Raw genomic sequence first — 19,589 nt, forward strand, 5'->3', positions numbered from 1 at the left:
TCTGGCTTACTTCACTCTGTATAATAGGCTCCAGTTTCATCCACCTCATTAGAACTGATTCAAATGTATTCTTTTTAATGGCTGAGTAATATTCCATTGTGTATATGTACCACAGCTTTCTTATCCATTTGTCTGCTGATGGACATCTAGGTTGCGTCCACGTGCTGGCTATTATAAACTGCTGCGATGAACATTGGGGTACACGTGTCTCTTTCAATTTTGGTTTCCTTGGTGTGTATGCCCAGCAGTGGGGTTGCTGGGTCAAATGGCAATTCTATTTCCAGTTTTTAAAGGAATCTCCGAAATGTAATGGAATGCTTCTGGTTAGGAATCATGGCCGTGGCTGTTGGCGACTCACGTGTGAGTGCGGGGAAAAAGCTGAAAAATTTCACTAAGGAAGAAGAAGAGGATGAAAATGGTAGTCCCGTCTGTAGCATCAGAGCTGGAAGATAAGGACAAAGGCGCTTCCGATAATGAAGGTTCTCTAGATTGAATTGGAAAAAGATCACTTTTCCTCTGGTGATGAAGCAGTAGAAGCTGACAACGAAGATGAAGCTGAACCCTGTGAGGATGACAATGATGGTGCTGCAGAGGCCAGTGTGGGGACTAATGCGGGCTGGGAAGATGCCATGGCTAGAATCCTGAACAAGAAGATTCCTGAAAGCAAACCCACCATCTTGGTCAGAAACAAAGAGCTGGAAAAGGAAAAAGAGAAGTTAAAACAAGAGAGACTAGAGAAAAGAAAACAGCTTGATAAGAAGCGGAAATGGGAAATGATGTGCAGAGTAAAGCCAGATGTCAAAGACAAAGAAAAGGAGAGAAATCTTCAGATAATTGCTACGAGGGGTGTGGTGCAGTTATTTAATGCCGTTCAAAGGCATCACAAGAATGTAGATGAAAAGGTTAAAGAAGCTGGAGGCTCAATTAGAAAACGAGCTAAGTTGATATCCTCGGTTTCCAAGAAGGACTTCATCAGTGTTCTGAGAGGGATGGATGTAAGTGCAAGTGAGAAGAATTCTGCTGGGAAGAACTGGAAAGCCAAACAGTGCTGGACTAGCAAGAATTCTCTGCATTCTCTTGCTGCAAGGGCCTTGATGGTTGCTGTTCTTCAACAAGTTAAAGAGAAGAATGGAGGGAGAATCATCATGTATTATATTTAAAAGACTGACAAGGAGTCTATTTGGTGACTGAAGCGAAATCAGAAGAGGGCCCAGGATGGACGATCTTGCATGATGATTTCATGATGGGAGGGAGCATCCATGAAAGACTGGGACAAAGAAAGTGATGGACCAGATGACAGCAGACCAGGGTCTGGAAGTGACTCTGACACATAACGCTATATAAGAAACACAGTACACATTTCATTTTTCCTGGAAAAAGAGTTCATACTCTGAAGGTTGGGAAATTATAAAGATTGCATTTGTAAGAAAGCCAAAAGACTTTCATTATTACCAACTTTGGTGTTTCCTTTTTTCATGTAAACTTCGTTAAAATTATATTTCTCACCTTACATGATTTTAAGCATTGTTCCTTAGAACATTTCTAAAAAGAAATATTTCTACTTGAGAGGTACATTTTGCTAGGTTCACTGTAGGTTTATATACTGCCTTTGGATATTGATATTTCATTCAGCTATCAAGCTATCACCAGTGCTTGTGGAAATGCAACATCAATATATAATTAAAATGAACTCCTTGACAAAAAAAATAAAAATAAAGGAATCTCCAAAAGAATTAGAATAGTATTCATTTGCCTTCATTCTTCAGGTTCCTATTTCTAATGTTGAAAGTAACACTGAGATGATCTCTGCTGCCTGTAATTCATGATTACATGATTACATAATTCATGGAGACTTGAATTCAGGTTCATTAAGGACTCAGGGTTTTCTGCTATTTCCTAACTCATTCTAGACATGATTACATTGTAATGTTTCTTGCTCTTCACTTTCCATTTGAAGAAAATTCCACATTCTGGTCTCTTTGAAAATGAAACAACCAGTTTGGCACAGTGGAGAGTCAGGAGCCAAGATTCAGAAAAAACAAGTTCTATTTCCTCATTGATTTTTACCATGAAAGCTTCCTGGTAAGCTCTAGCAGTAGTGTCCAGGCAGCCCCTATGATTGTGGGAATACAGTTCATGAAGGAAGCAGGCATGGCCTTCTTCAGATTTTCTTCTTTTGTTCTCCTTAAGAAGACCCCCAATCTGTTGTAAACTCCTGGTCTCTCAGTACTTACTGCCTAGTTTCCCCCCTGTGTTCTGCTACTTCTATATTTTTCTGTCTTTTTTTTTGTACCTCCTTTAAATTAGTTTATCTCCAGTTTCCGTTCTGGCTGCTACTGTATTTCTTATTATTTTTAATCCTATTACAGTGGAGTGAATTGAGCAAAACTTTACAGTTGCTTTTTTTTTCAAGGAAGAGAAAATGCCATGTAAAGATGTACCCTTATACTGTTTTTCTGGCTATAATATAATGCCACCATTTCTTTCTTTCCTTCCTTTTTTTTTTCCTTTGAGAAGAATTACTTGAATGGTTCTTCTAGTTTGTGCATTCATTTAACAACTATTTACAGAGTTCCTCCATGTGCCCAGCCCTGTGCTAGGCACTGTGATTACAAGAGCAGATGGGACAGGGCTAACCATCATAGGCAGAGGCAGATATCAAAGTAAATCAGTAACGTTATTACAAAACAAAATAGTCCCCAAAATGAACACAGGTATGAAAGGTATATGGAGTGAGTCCACTTTGGATGGCAAAGCCCATGTAGCCAGACTAAGATGGAGATGAGATTTAAGCTGAGGAACAGTCAGCCGTGTGAAGAGCATATAGGCAAAAGGAATAGCTTGTGAGGTCCTGGGAGGGAACAGAAGTGGATATTCTAGGAACTGATCCAGGACTAGTAAAGCTGGAATTCAATAAGTAGAGTGGGAGACAAGGCACAATGATGTGAAGTATGGGAGAAAGACAGGGCCAGATAAATCAAGGCAAGACCATATGCATATCCCTAAAGGTCTGTCTAGTCAAGGCTATGGTTTTTCCTGTGGTCATGTATGGATGTGAAAGTTGGACTGTGAAGAAAGCTGATCGCCGAAGAATTGATGCTTTTGAACTGTGGTGTTGGAGAAGACTCTTGAGAGTCCCTTGGACTGCAAGGAGATCCAACCAGTCCATTCTAAAGGAGATCAATCCTGGGTGTTCATTGGAAGGACTGATGCTAAAGCTGAAACTCCAATACTTTGGCCACCTCATGCGAAGAGTTGACTCACTGGAAAAGAGTCTGATGCTAGGAGGGATTGGGGGTGGGAGGAGACGGCGACGACAGAGAATGAGATGGCTGGATGGCATCACCGACTCTGTGGACATGAGTTTGAGTGAACTCCAGGAGTTGATGATGGACAGGGAGGCCTGGCATGCTGTGATTCATGGGGTCGCAAAGAGTCGGACATGACTGAGCGACTGAACTGAACTGAAGGTGTACACAGACACCTGTTACATTACTAATATATCACACAAGAACAGGTAGTGTTTAATAACAGCAAGTGGCAATGGAGCCCTCATGATGTGTGTAGTGCTGTCCTAAGGGTCTTATGTTTATAAATCATTTCTGTTCAGAACTTCCCTATGAGGCAAGTATAGTCATCATCCCTATTTTGCAAATGAGGCATGGCGATGACTTCCCCAAGTTCTACTGCTAGTAAGATTAACTAGTGAAATTCAGTTCTAGCCAGTCCAGCCCCAGGGCCTGCACTCTAGGTTACTTTGTTCTACTCTACAGCTTCTGAATGGGTCAGCTGCCAAGCCCAAATGGTTAAGAATGACTTTGTCTAAGTCAGTCACATGTGGGCAGCGTGGAACTGGAAGTTAGATTTGAAAACTTGGATTCAGATTAAAGAATTCAGGCAAGAATATGTCAGTTCAGTTCAGTTCATTCGCTCAGGCACAAGTGATAAATTCAGAGGGGAAAGTTCTTTCACATTGGTCTTAGCAATTACTTTTTGGATATGACATCAAAAACAAAGACAACAAAAGCAAAATATACGAACAATACCATATCAGTCTAAAAAGCCTCTGCACAGCAAAGAAAAAAATCAACAAAATGAACAGGCAAGCTGTGGAATGGGAGAAAATATTCTCAAACCATGTATCTGATAAGGGGTTAATATAAAAAATATGAGACACACAACTCACTAGCAAAAAGACAAATAACTCAATTAAAAATGGGCAAAAGATCTAAATAGTCATTTTTTCTGAAGAAGACATATAAATGGCCAAATGTTACATGGAAAGGCATTCAGCATCACTGTATAGTATTTCATTATTTTACCGAAATTTCCTAAGAGAGTAGATCTTAACTGCTGTCACCAGAAACCAAAACCAACCAAGCAAAAAGGGAAACCAGGTGAAGTGATGGATGTGTTAATTAACTTGATAGTGGTAATAATTTAACAAGGTATATACATATATAATTATCACATTGTACAATTTAAGTACATGTAATTTGGGGTGGGTGCAGAAATCTTCTCTATGTTTTGACACTCTGAGTTTTCATAAAAGCTGTCTTTTTAAAACTCCATCTAGTTCCAGCTTCTTTCCCTTGAACCACCCTCTCTAGCCTCCCCTCCATCCTCTTCCCAGCAGTATTATTGCTCTTACTTCAAAATTTATTCTTTTTACAGTTCAGGATTATTCAAATATTTACCTAAATCTCCCCTCCTTGGTTGTGAGTTATGACTGTGTCTTCTGAAATTTAAGAAAGATAATATGGCTCAACATTTAATCTTTCATTGTTACCTAGTAACTCATTTTTCTCTTAGAAAACATATTTCTTTTCAGTTTAGAGATTCATGTAATTTGTGATTATTGGTATAAGTGAATTCTGAATCCTTAAGAACATGTGTCTAAATCCATACTCAGTCTGCTCTTTACTTTCCCTCTTTAAATGCTATTTTGTGAGTGTAGATGAATGTGTTTCTTAAGACAGCGACATTCCTCTTTTTTCTGATTCTTGAAGACTGCAGAGAATTTTGGTTGGTTAAGCCTTTGCAGGACCTGCTTTCTCATTTTCCTGGGTCCAGGGCTGCAGAGCCCTCTGGTGAAGGCGATTACGGAAAGTCCATAGAGAATTAAACTGACGGATCCCCTGGCTAAGGAGTCTGATCCTGAGACTCTGTGGTCTTCATCAGCACTTTTGGGGTGATGTTTGATGAATAGGTTGAAGTTGCCAGGGGGTTATTTTGCTAAATATAAAGTGCAATAGGTTACAATTGGACAGAAGTCTTCAGCAAAACTGAGTAACACTTCTGGGGATAATGTATCTATTAGTGCTTTTCTAATTAATTTAGTAAGGGGTTGGCATACAATCTGGATTAGGAGCAAGAGTTAGAGGGGCAACAAGAGGCGACGAAAAAGAAGTAGGTGAGGCCAGCTCTTCTCAAGATTCCAGTGTTGCAGGTGCCTGTAGTGGGAGACCACTGCTCTCTCTAGTGCTTGTGACTACCCCCACTGTATCCGTCAGCTTCTCTTTTTTGGCTCACACCTTAAATGTCAGCCCCTAGATGTTGTTCTCAGACCACCATTATCCTTAGTCTGCATACTCTCCAAGGACTCTTACTTACAAACTGTTTCCAAAGGATGCTGGTGACTATATATTCAGCTGCCTGTCAGATTGCTTTTCTGGTTTGTCCCTGTACCATGACCTCAGCACATCAAAAGCTAGAAGATTCCTTGGGGATCCCCAGGGAATCTGACCTTGAAGGCCAGCAGGATTTGATTACAAGACTTCCACAGGACTGGGGGAAACAGAGATTCCAGTCTTGGAGGGTACAAATAAAACCTTGCATGCACCAAGACTCAGAGGAAAGGAGCAGTGATCCCACAGGAGACTGAACCTGATAGTGTTGGAGGGTCTCCTATGGAAGTTTGGCTCAGCAGGGGTTCACCACAGGCATGGGGGCACCGGCAGCAGCAGTATAGGAAGGTCCCCCTTGGCATAAACCTTCTTGGAGGTCACTATTAACCCAAACATAGAGCCTGTAGACCCGAGAGCTGGGTCACCTCAGGACAAAAAGCTACCAGGGAGATAGCACAATACCACCCATCAGCAGATAATTAGATTAAAGCTTTACTAAGCATGACCCTGCCCACCAGAGCAAAACCCAGTTTTCCCCACCACCAGTCCCTCCCATCAGGAAACTTACACAAGCCTTTTAGCCTCATCCATCAGAGGGCAGACAGAAGAAGCAAGAAGAACCATAGTACTGCAGTGACTAAAACAAAAGCCACATTACATAAAGTTAATCAGCATGAAAAGGCAGAAAGTTATGTCCCAAATGAAGGAAACGTAAAATCCCAGAAACAATGAAATGAAATGGAGATAGGCAACTTTCCAGAAAAAGAATTCAGAATAATGATAATGCATATGATTCAGGATCTTGGAAAAACAACAGAGGCAAAGACTGAGAAGATGCAAGAAATGTTTACCAAAGACTTAGAAGAATTAAAGAACAAACAAACAGAGATGAATAATATACTAGAAGGAATCCATAGCAGAATAACTGAGGTGGAAGAACGGATAAATGACCTGGAGGGCAGAATGGTGGAAATCACTAGCTCAGAACAAAATATAGAAAAAAGAATGAAAAGAAATGAACACAGCCTCGGGGACCTCTGGGACAACATTAAACACACCAACATTTGCATTATAGGGGTCCCAGAAGGAGAAGAGAAAGGATCTTAGAAAATATTTGAAGAGATAATAGCTGAAAATTTCTCAAACATGGGAAAGGAAATAGTCAACCAAATCCAGGAAGCACAGGAAATCGCAGGAAGGATAAACCCAAAGAAGAACACACCAAGATACATAGTAATCAAACTGACAAAAATTAAAGACATAGATAAAATATTAAAAGCAACATGGGAAAAATGACAAATAATATACAAGGGAATTTCCATCAAGCTATCAGCTGATTTCTCAACAGAAACTCTACAAGCCAGAAGGGAATGGCATGATATATTTGAAATGATGAAAGAGAAGAACCTCCAATCAAGGATATTCTACCTGGCAAGACTTTTCTTTCAGATTTGATGAAGAAATCAAAAGCTATCCAGACAAGCAAAAGTTAAGAGAATTCAGCAACACCAAACCAACTTTACAACAAATGCTAAAGGAACTTTTCTAGGCAGGAAACAAGAGAAGGAAAATACCTACCTATAGAAGATAAACCCCAAACAATTAAAAAAGTGGTAATAGGATCATATGTATCAATAATTACCTTAAGTGTAAATGGATTAAATGCACCGACCAAAAGACAGACTGGCTGTGCAGATGAAAACATGCACGTGTATGCACTTCCACTTACCACATCACTCTGCTTAACCCCCCAAGTTGTATGTAATTATTTTATATTGTTAAGTTAATCATGTTCCCATTATGGCTTGCAATTGTAATAAATAAATAGACTCATAGCATCAAAAAAACATATTTTAAAACTAAATAAAAATAGTTTCAATGAATGAAAATACCCTTGTCTTATCAGAGAAAGGGAATGTATATGAAAATTTAGGAGCTGAAATTAAAACCACTGAGATGAAAAATTCACCAAATGGACTCAAAAGAAAATGGACTCAATAGACCTGTGGAAAAATATAAATACATGTCAATGCAGTCCCAGAAAGAAAGGTTAGAAAGAAACAAAATATTTAAGAAATATGGCTAAAACACAATATTAACTAAGAATTCCATATCCAATGAAACTGTTCTTTAAAAGTAATAAAATAATGACACTTTTATATAAACAAAAACAGAGAATACATTGCCAACAGAAAGTACACTAAATCTATAGAAAGTAATACAGGAATGAAGAATGTGTGTATATCTATATATTATATATATACATGCAGACATTATATATACAAAAGTATTTATGTTATATACACAAACACATGTATATAAAATATGTTATACAATATATTTTAATAGATGCACAGCTATTTAAAGCAAACATCATGACACTGTATTTTTCTGTTTATAATGTATATAATTACATATAACAACAAAGCATTAAGGATAGGGGAGGTAAATGGAAACATACTATTGCAAAGTTTCTAAACTATATGAAATTATTCAATATTAGTTCTAAATATATTAGAATATGTTGCATATGCAATTACAATAAAATAATGCAAATCTATTTCTGCTTTATCGACTATACCAAAACCTTTGACTGTGTGGATCACAATAAACTGTGGAAAATTCTGAAAGAGATGGGAATAACAGACTGCCTGACCTGCCTCTTGAGAAATCTGTATGCAGGTCAGGAAGCAACAGTTAGAACTGGCCATGGAACAACAGACTGGTTCCAAATAGGAAAAGGAGTACATCAAGGCTATATAGTGTCACCCTGCTTATTTAACTTATATGCAGAGTACATCATGAGGAACGCTGGGCTGGAGGAAACACAAGCTGGAATCAAGATTGCTGGGAGAAATATCAATAACCTCAGATATGCAGATGACACCACCCTTATGGCAGAAAGTGAAGAGGAACTCAAAAGCTTCTTGATGAAAGTGAAAGAGGAGAGTGAAAAGGTTGGCTTGAGCTCAACATTCAGAAAACAAAGATCATGGCATCTGGTCCCATCACTTCATGGGAAATAGATGGGGAACAGTGGAAACAGTGTCAGACTTTATTTTTTTGGACTCCAAAATCACTGCGGATGCTGATTGCAGCCATGAAATTAAAAGACGCTTACTTCTTGGAAGGAAAGTTATGACCAACCTAGATAGCATATTAAAAAGTAGAGACATTACTTTGCCAACAAAGGTCTGTCTAGTCAAGGCTATGGTTTTTCCAGTGGTCATGTATGGATGTGAGAGTTGGACTATAAAGAAAGCTGAGAACCGAAGAATTGGTGCTTTTGAACTGTGGTGTTGGAGAAGACTCTTGAGAGTCCCTTGGACTGCAAGGAGGTCCAACCAGTCCATCCTAAAGAAGATCAGTCATGGTTGTTCACTGGAAGGACTGATGTTGAAGCTGAAACTCCAATACTTTGGCTACCTGATGTGAAGAGTTGACCCATTTGAAAAGACCCTGATGCTGGGAATGATTGAGGGCAGGAGGAGGAGGGGCTGACAGAGGATCAGATGGTTGGATGGCATCACCGACTCAATGGACATGAGTTTGGGTGGACTCCAGGAGTTGGTGATGGACAGGGAGGCCTGGCATGCTGTGGTTCATGGGGTTGCAAAGAGTTGGACGGACACGACTGAGTGACTGAACTGAACTGAATGCAAATCAATATAGCTATAAAACCAATACAAAATGGAACATTAAAATATGTTCGGTTTACAAAAAAGAATGCAGGAAAGGAAAATTGAGGAACAAAAAATAAATGCAACACATAGAAAATAGTAGAACTACATAAATAGCACATAATTATATTAAACATAAATGGACTAAAAATTCATATCAAAAGGCAGAGATTGTTAGACTAGATTAAGATAAGTAAAAGCCAAGTATATTCTGTTTATAGAAGACATACTTTAAATACAAAGTCACAAATAGGTTGAAAGAAAAAAGATGGAAGAATATGTATTATACAAACCATAACAGCAACAATTTAGAGTGGTATTTATATCAGACAAAATATACCTCAAGACAAGGGTCAAGAGTGGGGAGAAGAGGGATGCCTCATGATCAAAGGATTACTATTTCAGGATTATGTAACAACTGCAAATGTATGTATAATAAATAAACAACAATAAGCAATAATAATTATTAGGGACTTAATCTTCTTCAAAATTTAGAAACTTTTTTCAAAAGTATTCCAATAAAAAATAAATAAATTAAAAATTAAAAAAACACCCTGGGATTTAACATTTATTGAAACATCCTTTTCTCCCTAAAATCACCCTCATTTTTACCAAATATAACCAAATTAAGACTTGTTTAAAAAATAGATCTGTTCTCAATAAACTTGACCTGATTATTTATATAACTATAGAACCCTTTTTTTTTTTTTCTGCTGAGACTTTTATGGAGTCTCAAACTTAACTTTATTTTTTTTTAATTTTTATTTTTTTTATTGGAGGCTAATTATTTTACAATATTATATTGGTTGGTTTTGCCATACATTGACATGAATTCGCCCCGGGTGTACATGAGTTCTCCCTCCTGAACCTCCCCCCCACCTCCCTCCTCCCTTTAGCCTCCCTCTGGGTCATCCCCGCACGCCAGCCCCGAGCATCCTGTAACATGCATCGACCCTGAACTGGTGACTCGTTTCACATATGACAACATACATGTTTCAATGCCATTCTCCCAAATCGTCCCACCCTCACCCTCTCCCACAGAGTCCCAAAGACTGTTCTATACATCTGTGTCTCTTTTGCTGTCTCATATACAGGGTTATCATTTGCATCTTTCTAAATTCCATATATATGCGTTAGTATACTGTATTGGTGTTTTTCTTTCTGGCTTACTTCACTCTGTATAATAGGCTCCAGTTTCATCCACCTCATTAGAACTGATTCAAATGCATTCTTTTTAATGGCTGAATAATACTCCATTGTGCATCTGTATCAAAGCTTTCTTATCCATTCGTCTGCAGATGGACATCTAGGTTGCTTCCATGTCCTGGCTATTATAAACAGTGCTGCAATGAACATTGGAGTACACGTGTCTCTTTCAATTCTGGTTTCCTCGGTGTGTATGCCCAGGAGTGCGGTTGCTGGATCATATGGCAGTTCTATTTCCAGTTTTTTGAGGAATCTCCACACTGTTCTCCATAGTGGCTGTACTAGTTTGCATTCCCACCAACAGTGTAAGAGGGTTCCCTTCTCTCCACACCCTCTCCAGCATTTATTGAACGTAGACTTTTGGATAGCAGGCATTCTGACTGGTGTGAAATGGTATCTCATTGTGGTTTTGATTTGCATCTCTCTGATTATGAGGGATGTTGAGCATTTTTTCATGTGTTTGTTAGCCATCTTTATGTCTTCTTTGGAGAAATGTCTGTTTAGTTATTTGGCCCATTTTTTGATTGGGTCATTTATTTTTCCGGAATTGAGCTGCAGGAGCTGCTTGTATATTTTGGAGATTAATCCTTTATCAGTTGCTTCATTTGCTATTATTTTCTCCCATTCTGAAGGCTGTCTTTTCACCTTGCTTATAGTTTCCTTTGCTGTGCAGAAGCTTTTGATTTTAATTAGGTCCTATTTGTTTATTTTTGCTTTGATTTCCAATATTCTGGGAGGTGGGTCTTGGGAGGATCCTGCTGTGATTTATGTCGGAGAGTGTTTTGCCTACATTCTCCTCTAGGAGTTTTATAGAATCTGGTCTTACATTTAGCTCTCTAATCCATTTTGAGTTTATTTTGGTGTATGGTGTTAGGAAGTGTTCTAGTTTCATTCTTTTACAAGTAGCTGACCAGTTTTCCCAGCACCACTTATTAAAGAGACTGTCTTTTCTCCATTTTATATTCTTGCCTCCTTTGTCGAAGATAAGGTGTCCATAGGTGCGTGGATTTATCTCTGGGCTTTCTATTTTGTTCCATTGATCTATATTTCTGTCTTTATGCCAGTACCATACTGTCTTGATGACTGTGGCTTTGTAGTAGAGCCTGAAGTCCGGCAGGTTAATTCCCCCAGTTCCATTCTTCTTCCTCAATATTGCTTTGCCTGTTCGAGGTTTTTTGTATTTCCATACAAATTGTGAGATTATTTGTTCTAGTTCTGTGAAAAATATCGTTGGTAGCTTGATAGGGATTGCATTGAATGTATAAATTATTTTGGGTAGTATACTCATTTTTACAATATTTATTCTTCCAATCCACGAACATGGTATATTTCTCCATCTATTAGTGTCCTCTTTGATTACTTTCACTAGTGTTTTATAGTTTTCTATGTACAAGTCTTTTGTTTCCTTAGGTAGATATATTCCTAAGTATTTAATTCTTTTCGTTGCAACAGTGAATGGAATAGTTTCCTTAATTTCTCTTTCTATCTTCTCATTATTAGTGTATAGGAATGCAAGGGATTTCTGTGTGTTGATTTTATATCCTGCAACTTTACTGTAATCATTGATTAGCTCTAGTAGTTTTCTGGTAGAGTCTTTAGGGTTTTCTGTGTAGAGGATCATGTCATCAGCGAACAGTGAAAGTTTTACTTCTTCTTTTCCAATTTGTATTCCTTTTATGTCTTTTTCTGCTCTGATTGCTGTAGCCAAACTTCCAGAACTATGTTGAATAGTAGAGAGTGGGCACCCTTGTCTTGTTCCTGACTTTAAGGGAAATGCTTTCAGTTTTTCACCGTTGAGGATGATGTTTGCTGTGGGTTTTTCATATATAGCTTTTATTATGCTGAGGTATGTCTCTTCTATTCCCACTTTCTGGAAGGTTTTTTTCATAAATGAATGTTGAATTTTGTCAAAGGCTTTCTCTGCACCTATTGAGATAATCATATGATTTTTATTTTTCAGTTTGTTAATGTGGTGTATTATGTTGATTGATTTGCGGATATTGAAGAATCCTTGCATTCCTGGGATAAAGCCCACTTGGTCATGATGTATGATCTTCTTAATATGTTGTTGGATTCTGATTGCTAGAATTTTGTTAAGGATTTTTCATCTATGTTCATCAGTGATATTGGCCTGTAGTTTTCTTTTTTTGTGGGGTCTTTACCAGGTTTTGGGATTAGGGTGATGGTGGCCTCATAGAATGAGTTTGGAAGTTTCCTTTCCTCAGCAATTTTCTGGAAGAGTTTGAGTAGAATGGGTGTTAGCTCTTCTCTAAATTTTTGGTAGAATTCGGCTGTGAAGCCATCTGGACCTGGGCTTTTGTTTGCTGGAAGATTCCTGATTACAGCCTCTAGTTCTGTGCTTGTGATGGGTCTATTCAGATTTTCTATTTCTTCCTGGTTCAGTTTTGGAAAGTTGTACTTTTCTAGGAATTTGTCCATTTCTTCCAGGTTATTCATTTTATTGCCATATAATTGCTGATAGTATTCTCTAATAATCCTTTGTATTTCTGTGTTGTCAGTTGTGATCTCTCCATTTTCATTTCTAATTTTATTGATTTGGTTCTTCTCCCTTTGTTTCTTGATAAGTCTGGCTAGTGGTTTGTCAATTTTATTTACCTTCTCAAAGAACCAGCTTTTGGCTTTGTTGATTTTTACTATGGTCTCTTTTGTTTCTTTTGCATTTATCTCTGCCCTAATTTTTACAATTTCTTTCCTTCTACTGACCCTGGGGTTCTTCATTTCTTCCTTTTCTAGTTGCTTTAGATGTAGAGTTAGGTTATTTAGTTGACTTTTTTCTTGTTTCTTGAGGTGTGCCTGTATTGCTATGAACTTCCCCCTTAGCACTGCTTTTATGGTGTCCCAGAGGTTTTGGGTTGTTGTGTTTTCATTTTCATTCATTTCTATGCATATTTTGATTTCTCTTTTGATTTCTTCTATGATTTGTTCATTATTCAGCAGTGTGGTGTTCAGTCTCCATATATTGGCATTTTTAATAGTTTTTCTCCCGTAATTGAGATCTAATCTTACTGCATTGTGGTCAGAAAAGATGCTTGGAATGATTTCAATTTTTTTGAATTTACCAAGGCTAGATTTATGGCCCAGGATGTGATCTATCCTGGAAAATGTTCCGTGTGCGCTTGAGAAAAAGGTGAAATTCATTGTTTTGGGGTGAAATGTCCTATAGATATCTATTAGGTCTAACTGGTCTATTGTATCATTTAAAGATTGTGTTTCCTTGTTAATTTTCTGTTTAGTTGTTCTATCCATAGATGTAAGTGGGGTATTAAAATCTCCCACTATTATTGCATTGTTGGTAATTTCCCCTTTCATAGTTGTTAGTAATCGTCTTACATATTGCGGTACTCCTATGTTGGGTGCATAAATATTTATAATTGTTATATTTCATCTTGGATTGATCCTTTGATCATTATGTAGTTTCCTTCTTTGTCTCTCTTCACAGCCTTTGTTTTAAAGTCTATTTTATCTGATATGAGTATTGCTACTCCTGCTTTCTTTTGGTCTCTATTTGCATGGAATATCTTTTTCCAGCCCTTCACTTTCAGTCTGTATGTGTCCCTCGTTTTGAGGTGGGTCTCTTGCAGACAACATATATGGGGATCTTATTTTTGTATCCATTCAGCCAGCCTATGTCTTTTGGTTGGGGCATTCAACCCATTTATGTTTAAGGTAATTATTGATAAGTACGATACCATAGCCACTTTATTTATTGCTTTGGGTTCGAGTTTATACACCCTTTCTGTGTTTCCTGTCTAGAAAAGATCCTTTAGCATTTGTTGGAGAGCTGGTTTGGTGATGCTGAATTCTCTCAGCTTTTGCTTGTCTGTAAAGCTTTTGATTTCTCCTTTATATTTGAATGAGATCCTTGCTGGGTACAGTAGTCTGGGCTGTAGGTTATTTTCTTTCATCACTTTAAGTATGTCTTGCCATTCCCTCCTGGCCTGAAGAGTTTCTGTTGAAAGATCAGCTGTTATCCTTATGGGAATCCCCTTGTGTGTTATTTGCTGCTTTTCCCTTGCTGCTTTTAATATTTATTCTTTGTGTTTGATCTTTGTTAATTTGATTAATATGTGTCTTGGAGTATTTCGCCTTGGGTTTATCCTGTTGGGGACTCTCTGGGTTTCTTGGACTTGGGTGATTATTTCTTTCCCTATTTTAGGGAAGTTTTCAACAATTATCTCCTCAAGTATTCTCTCATGGTCTTTCTTTTTGTCTTCTTCTTCTGGGACTCCTATGATTCAAATGTTGGAGCGTTTAACATTGTCCCAGAGGTCTCTAATATTGTTCTTATTTCTTTTAATTCATTTTTCTTTTTTCCTCTATGTTTCATTTATTTCTACAATTCTATCTTCTAGCTCACTTATCCTGTCTTCTACCTCTGTTATTCTACTGTTTGTTCCCTCCAGAGTGTTTCTGATCTCATCTCTTGCATTATTCATTGTATATTGACTCTTTTTTATTTCCTCTAAGTCCTTATTAAACCTTTCTTCCATCTTCTCAATCCCTTTCTCCAGGTTATTTATCTGTAACTCCATTTTGCTTTCAAGATTGTGAATCATTTTCACCACCAAAATTCAAAATTCTTTATCAGGTAGATTCCCTATATCTTCCTCTTTTGTTTGTGTTGGTGGGCATTTATCTTGTTCCTTTACTTGCTGGGTATTTCTCTGCCTCTTCATCTTGCTTATATTGCTTTGCTTGGGGTGGCCTTTCCCTCTTCTGGCAGTTTGTGGAGTTCTCATTATGTAGTTTCCTCGCTGTGTGTGGGCTTGGACGGGTGACTTGTCAAGGTTCCCTGGTTAGGGAAGCTTGTGTCAGTGTTCTGGTGGGTGGAGCTGGATTTCTTCTCTCTGGAGTGCAATGAAGTGTCCAGTAATGAGTTATGAGATGTCAGTGGGTTTGGAGTGACTTTGGGCAGCCTGTATATTGAAGCTCAGGGCTAGTTTCCTGTGTTGCCGGAGAATTTGCGTGGTATGTCTTTCTCTGGAACTTGTTGACCCTTGGGTGGTGCTTGGTTTTAGTGTAGGTATGGAGATGTTTGATGAACTCCTATTGATTAATGTTCCCTGGAGTCTGGAGTTCTCTGGTGTTCTCAGGATTCGGGATTAAGCCTCTTGCCTCTGGTCTTATTCTTGGAGTAGCCTCTAGACTATCTGTCATTTCTAAGGTGGTTCCCTCTGTTTTAGCTTCTGTTTGCTGGTCTCTTCAGTGTCTAATTTCCACCCTGATACTAGGGGGTGGGTGGACACTTTTTAAGGCTCAGTTGTTCAGTCCTGTTCTGGGAAGGGAGGAATGCTGCAGATGAATATCTCTGGCGTCTGTGGGGAGTGCTCACAGCGTCTCAGTCACACTTGGTTTGCCCCCGCTCGCAGCGCGTGTGTTGTCCCAGTCTACACTGCACAGGCTCTAGGTTGCTCTGCCAGGAACTGTCCGAGGCCGGCGCCAGGTTGTATGCACTTCCCAGGTCTGAGCGGCTCAAGTTCAGGTTCTCGGGTACTCCACAAAGGCGCAGACTTGGTTGGGCCTGCGTTTTGTGCCTTCCCCGTTCCGAGCAGCTCAGGGGGCCAGGTGTTTGGCGAGTGCGGTCGCTGTGACTTATCGCCTCCCCAGTCCCTGCCACTCGGTTTTCTGGGTGTACAACCAGCGCACCTTCTCAGGGGGATATCGACTGGCTTGAGCCCAAGAAGTCCTGATTAGCAACAAGCCTGCCTGCAGTTTGTATCGGATGCCTTTCTGGGGCCGCAGTTGCCCGCTCTGGCTCTGGCTGCCCTCCCTGCCTGTCTCGGTGGGGGATGGGGGATGGGCCTACTGCAGCTGGCTCGCTCTGCTCAGCCCTTTGTTCTGTGAGCGGGGCTGGCAGAGTCTTAGTTTAGAGCTTTCCGCCTTTTCGTGGGGAAGCTATCCCAGTCTGCTTTGCTATCCCCAGTTCTCTCAGATTGTTCTCGTGGCATTCAAGCCCAGTCCTCTCTCTAAGCAGTTCAGCCGGCTCCTCCCTGCCCAGCCCCCGCTTGCCAATGGCGTATGCAGGCGTCTGCGCTGCTTCTCCATTGGGAGTTACCATTTGGCGGGTAATCTGTGGGTTTTAAAAAAATCTCCTTTCGAAGACAATGGGCTGCTTTTCTGGGTGCCTGATGTCCTCTGCCAGCATTCAGAAGTTGTTTTGTGGACTTTACTCCGCATTCAAATGTTCTTTTGATGAATTTGTGGGGGAGAGAGTGGTCTCGCCGTCCTATTCCTCCGCCATCTTGTTCCTTCCCACATCATGCACTTTTAAGTCTCTGTCTGCCAGGAGGTAGCTTAGATGCTCTTCAAATGTTCATTGTTTGACTCGACACAAAACCCTGGCAAAAGAGACTCCTCATTCTGTTTGAAAAAACGGCCTAATTAGCAACACTGCCAACAAGAAACAAGAAGGAAGAGGGTGTAATAGGCATGGGGAAGAATAAGAGAAAGGAGTCTAAATCCCAGTTTGTTAATGGCGGTCTACCAATGGAGGTAGTAAGACTCATTTCTTGGATAGTTCCTTGCTGTTATGTGATATTAATGTAAAATTTAATTGAATTCTTAAAGAACACCCTAAGTTTGTTTCTGAAGCTTATCTCAGTGATCTATCTTTGGATGAAAATCAGATGCCTCGTGACCTGAAACCAGGACTAAAAAAAAAAAAAGGACATAATTTAAAGGACTGTCTCCAATCTGGATGGAAGGACTTTTTTCAGAAGAAACTACACTACACCAGGATGAGAAGACGACAACATCAGAGGTAGACAGCTTGCCCAAGATGCTGGACCTGATTCGTATGATCATTTATAATGTTTTCTTGACTTCTTAGACCTCTGCATATAAATCAAATGCTTTTCTACCATAGGCCTGATCCTATGCTAGTTTTAGAAATTAATCCAATTGTCGGGTTTGTAGACATGTAAAAGTTTATTCGGCTTATACAAAATCTCTGTTAGACTTGTGCCATCCTAATGTCCTTAAACCATGGCAATAGTCTGCTTCTACATTGGAAAATTAAAAACAATAGCTGGAAATCAGAGTCAGGGCTATGGGAAATCCACAATGGCTGCTTGGCTTTTCCCAGCTCCCTGAAAAACTTCATTTTTTATTTGATGGGTTAAAGCCTCCCTGGCTACAGGGCCTCCATAATGAAAAATCACGGAATATTAAGTTTTGTAAATTGTTAAATTAAGTTTCTAGTTTTGTTAATGTCTAGTGTTTACTAAGACTCACTGCTGATACAGTTCCTTGTTATGTGATACTGCTAAAAGATTTAATTAAGTTATTAAAAAGGACACTCTAGGTTAGTTTCTAAGGCTTATCTCAGTAACCAATCTTCAGATAAAGGTCGGATGCTCCATAATGTACAACCAGGTGATTAACACCAGACTATAATCATTTAATGAATGAAGTCAGGTGACTTGGGGTATACCAGGCTTTATCTAATGAAAGTTCTTGACTTATAATTCTTATTTTACTAATAACGGCTAGCTTGGGGCTTCCCTGGTGGCTCAGAGGTTAACGCGTCTGGCTCCAATGCGGGAGACCCGGGTTCGATCCCTGGGTCGGGAAGATTCCCTGGAGAAGGAAACGGTAACCCACTCCAGTATTCTTGCCTGGAGAATCTCATGGACGGAGAAGCCTGGTAGGCTACAGTCCACGGGGTCGCAAAGAGTCGGACACGACTGAGCGACGGAACGGACTGGCTATATTATTTTCTATGTCACTTGTTTCACTGAGCCTGTGATATAATACTGAACTGACAGTTCCATATGAGATCAATAATTGTAATAATGTGACTCTGGGTATGGGAAAAAGCAACAAGAGGAAATATTTTCCTGGACCAGGAGGCTAGTAAGACAGTGGTCCAGAGACTTTTGCTACTTGCAAGGCCTGGTCCAATTTTAGCACACTGAGTGGCCCACCACTTCCCTAGACCTGGGAATGAGCCTTCCCAGCACCGCAGGACACAATGGCCATGAAATGGTGTCACACGGTCAGACATGTGGCTATGAAGGGACCCTGCTGACTGGAAGTTGGTACTTGCCAGCTGCCTCTACAAAGATTACATCATGACCATTACAAGCTGCTGAACTTCAACACCCCCTGAAAGTAGTTCCGGGTGAAAATCAGGAATGAGGCACTCTGTGCTCTGGAAAAAACAAAAAACAACAAAAAACCTGGCAGAACAGGCCTTCAGATAGTTAGATCTTTTCAGAAAAAGGTTTTATGAGTTCCAATTCTTGCATCTTCTTATACCTAGAAAAACACTGATGTCATTAATGGTGAAATCTGCTTTGGTTATTAAAAAAAAATTTTTTTTTTTTTTTTACAATTAACAGTCAAAATAGAGTAGCTATGATTCAGACATCCTAGGAAATAACTATTTCCCAGATATCCTGAAAAATGATATTATGGGTGTGATTTCAGATTAGACACTGTGACCTAATGTAGAACTTAATGCTCCTGTAACGCATTTTTGCTTCTGTACTTTGCTTGCTGCTCATAAAACCAAAGTTACTCCATTTTAAGATAAGGTTGTTTTTAAGTAAAGATTTCTAAAATTGTTTTTGAAAAAATAAAGGAAAAAAAAAAGAAAAAAAAAGACATTTATTATTATAATCTTATTTAATTAAACATTGTTTTGTAATATTAAATTATTTGTGCAAACAATAATTTTTACTTAAAGTCAATATAGAAAATTTGGAAAATTTTAATCATGAGGAAACAAACTCTACCTTATGCAACCTAGAATATTGTACTTATATTATTTTTATAAGGTGGTAAAAACAAGGAAAAGACAAAGAGTTTGTTTTAAACTAAATATATTAGATCAGTCTAATTTGTCCAAAGCATCTTGATAAGACTGTTACTTTTTCTAATATAATTCAAACATATTTAAATTCATAAACAAAATTTTAAATGTTCTTTAAACCATGTTTAAATGCTCTGAATATCTCCTGTTTTAAATTTTGTAACCAAGTATATAACCAAGTTCATTAACTCATAGGTAAACTTTTTATTATTTTTCAGAGGTGTGGTAAAACAGATTTTT

At 38.8% G+C, this 19,589-nt stretch overlaps 1 pseudogene; it reads left to right on the forward strand.

Moving 5' to 3' along the window:
• Window positions 1-333: 333 nt before the first annotated feature.
• On the forward strand, window positions 334-1,334 carry LOC129551804 (RRP15-like protein; annotated as a pseudogene).
• Window positions 1,335-19,589: the final 18,255 nt, after the last annotated feature.

The sequence above is a fragment of the Moschus berezovskii genome, chromosome 1, assembly GCF_049115385.1.
Source record: "Moschus berezovskii isolate FMDL1 chromosome 1, NW_MosBer_1.0, whole genome shotgun sequence".
Lineage (NCBI taxonomy): Eukaryota > Metazoa > Chordata > Mammalia > Artiodactyla > Moschidae > Moschus > Moschus berezovskii.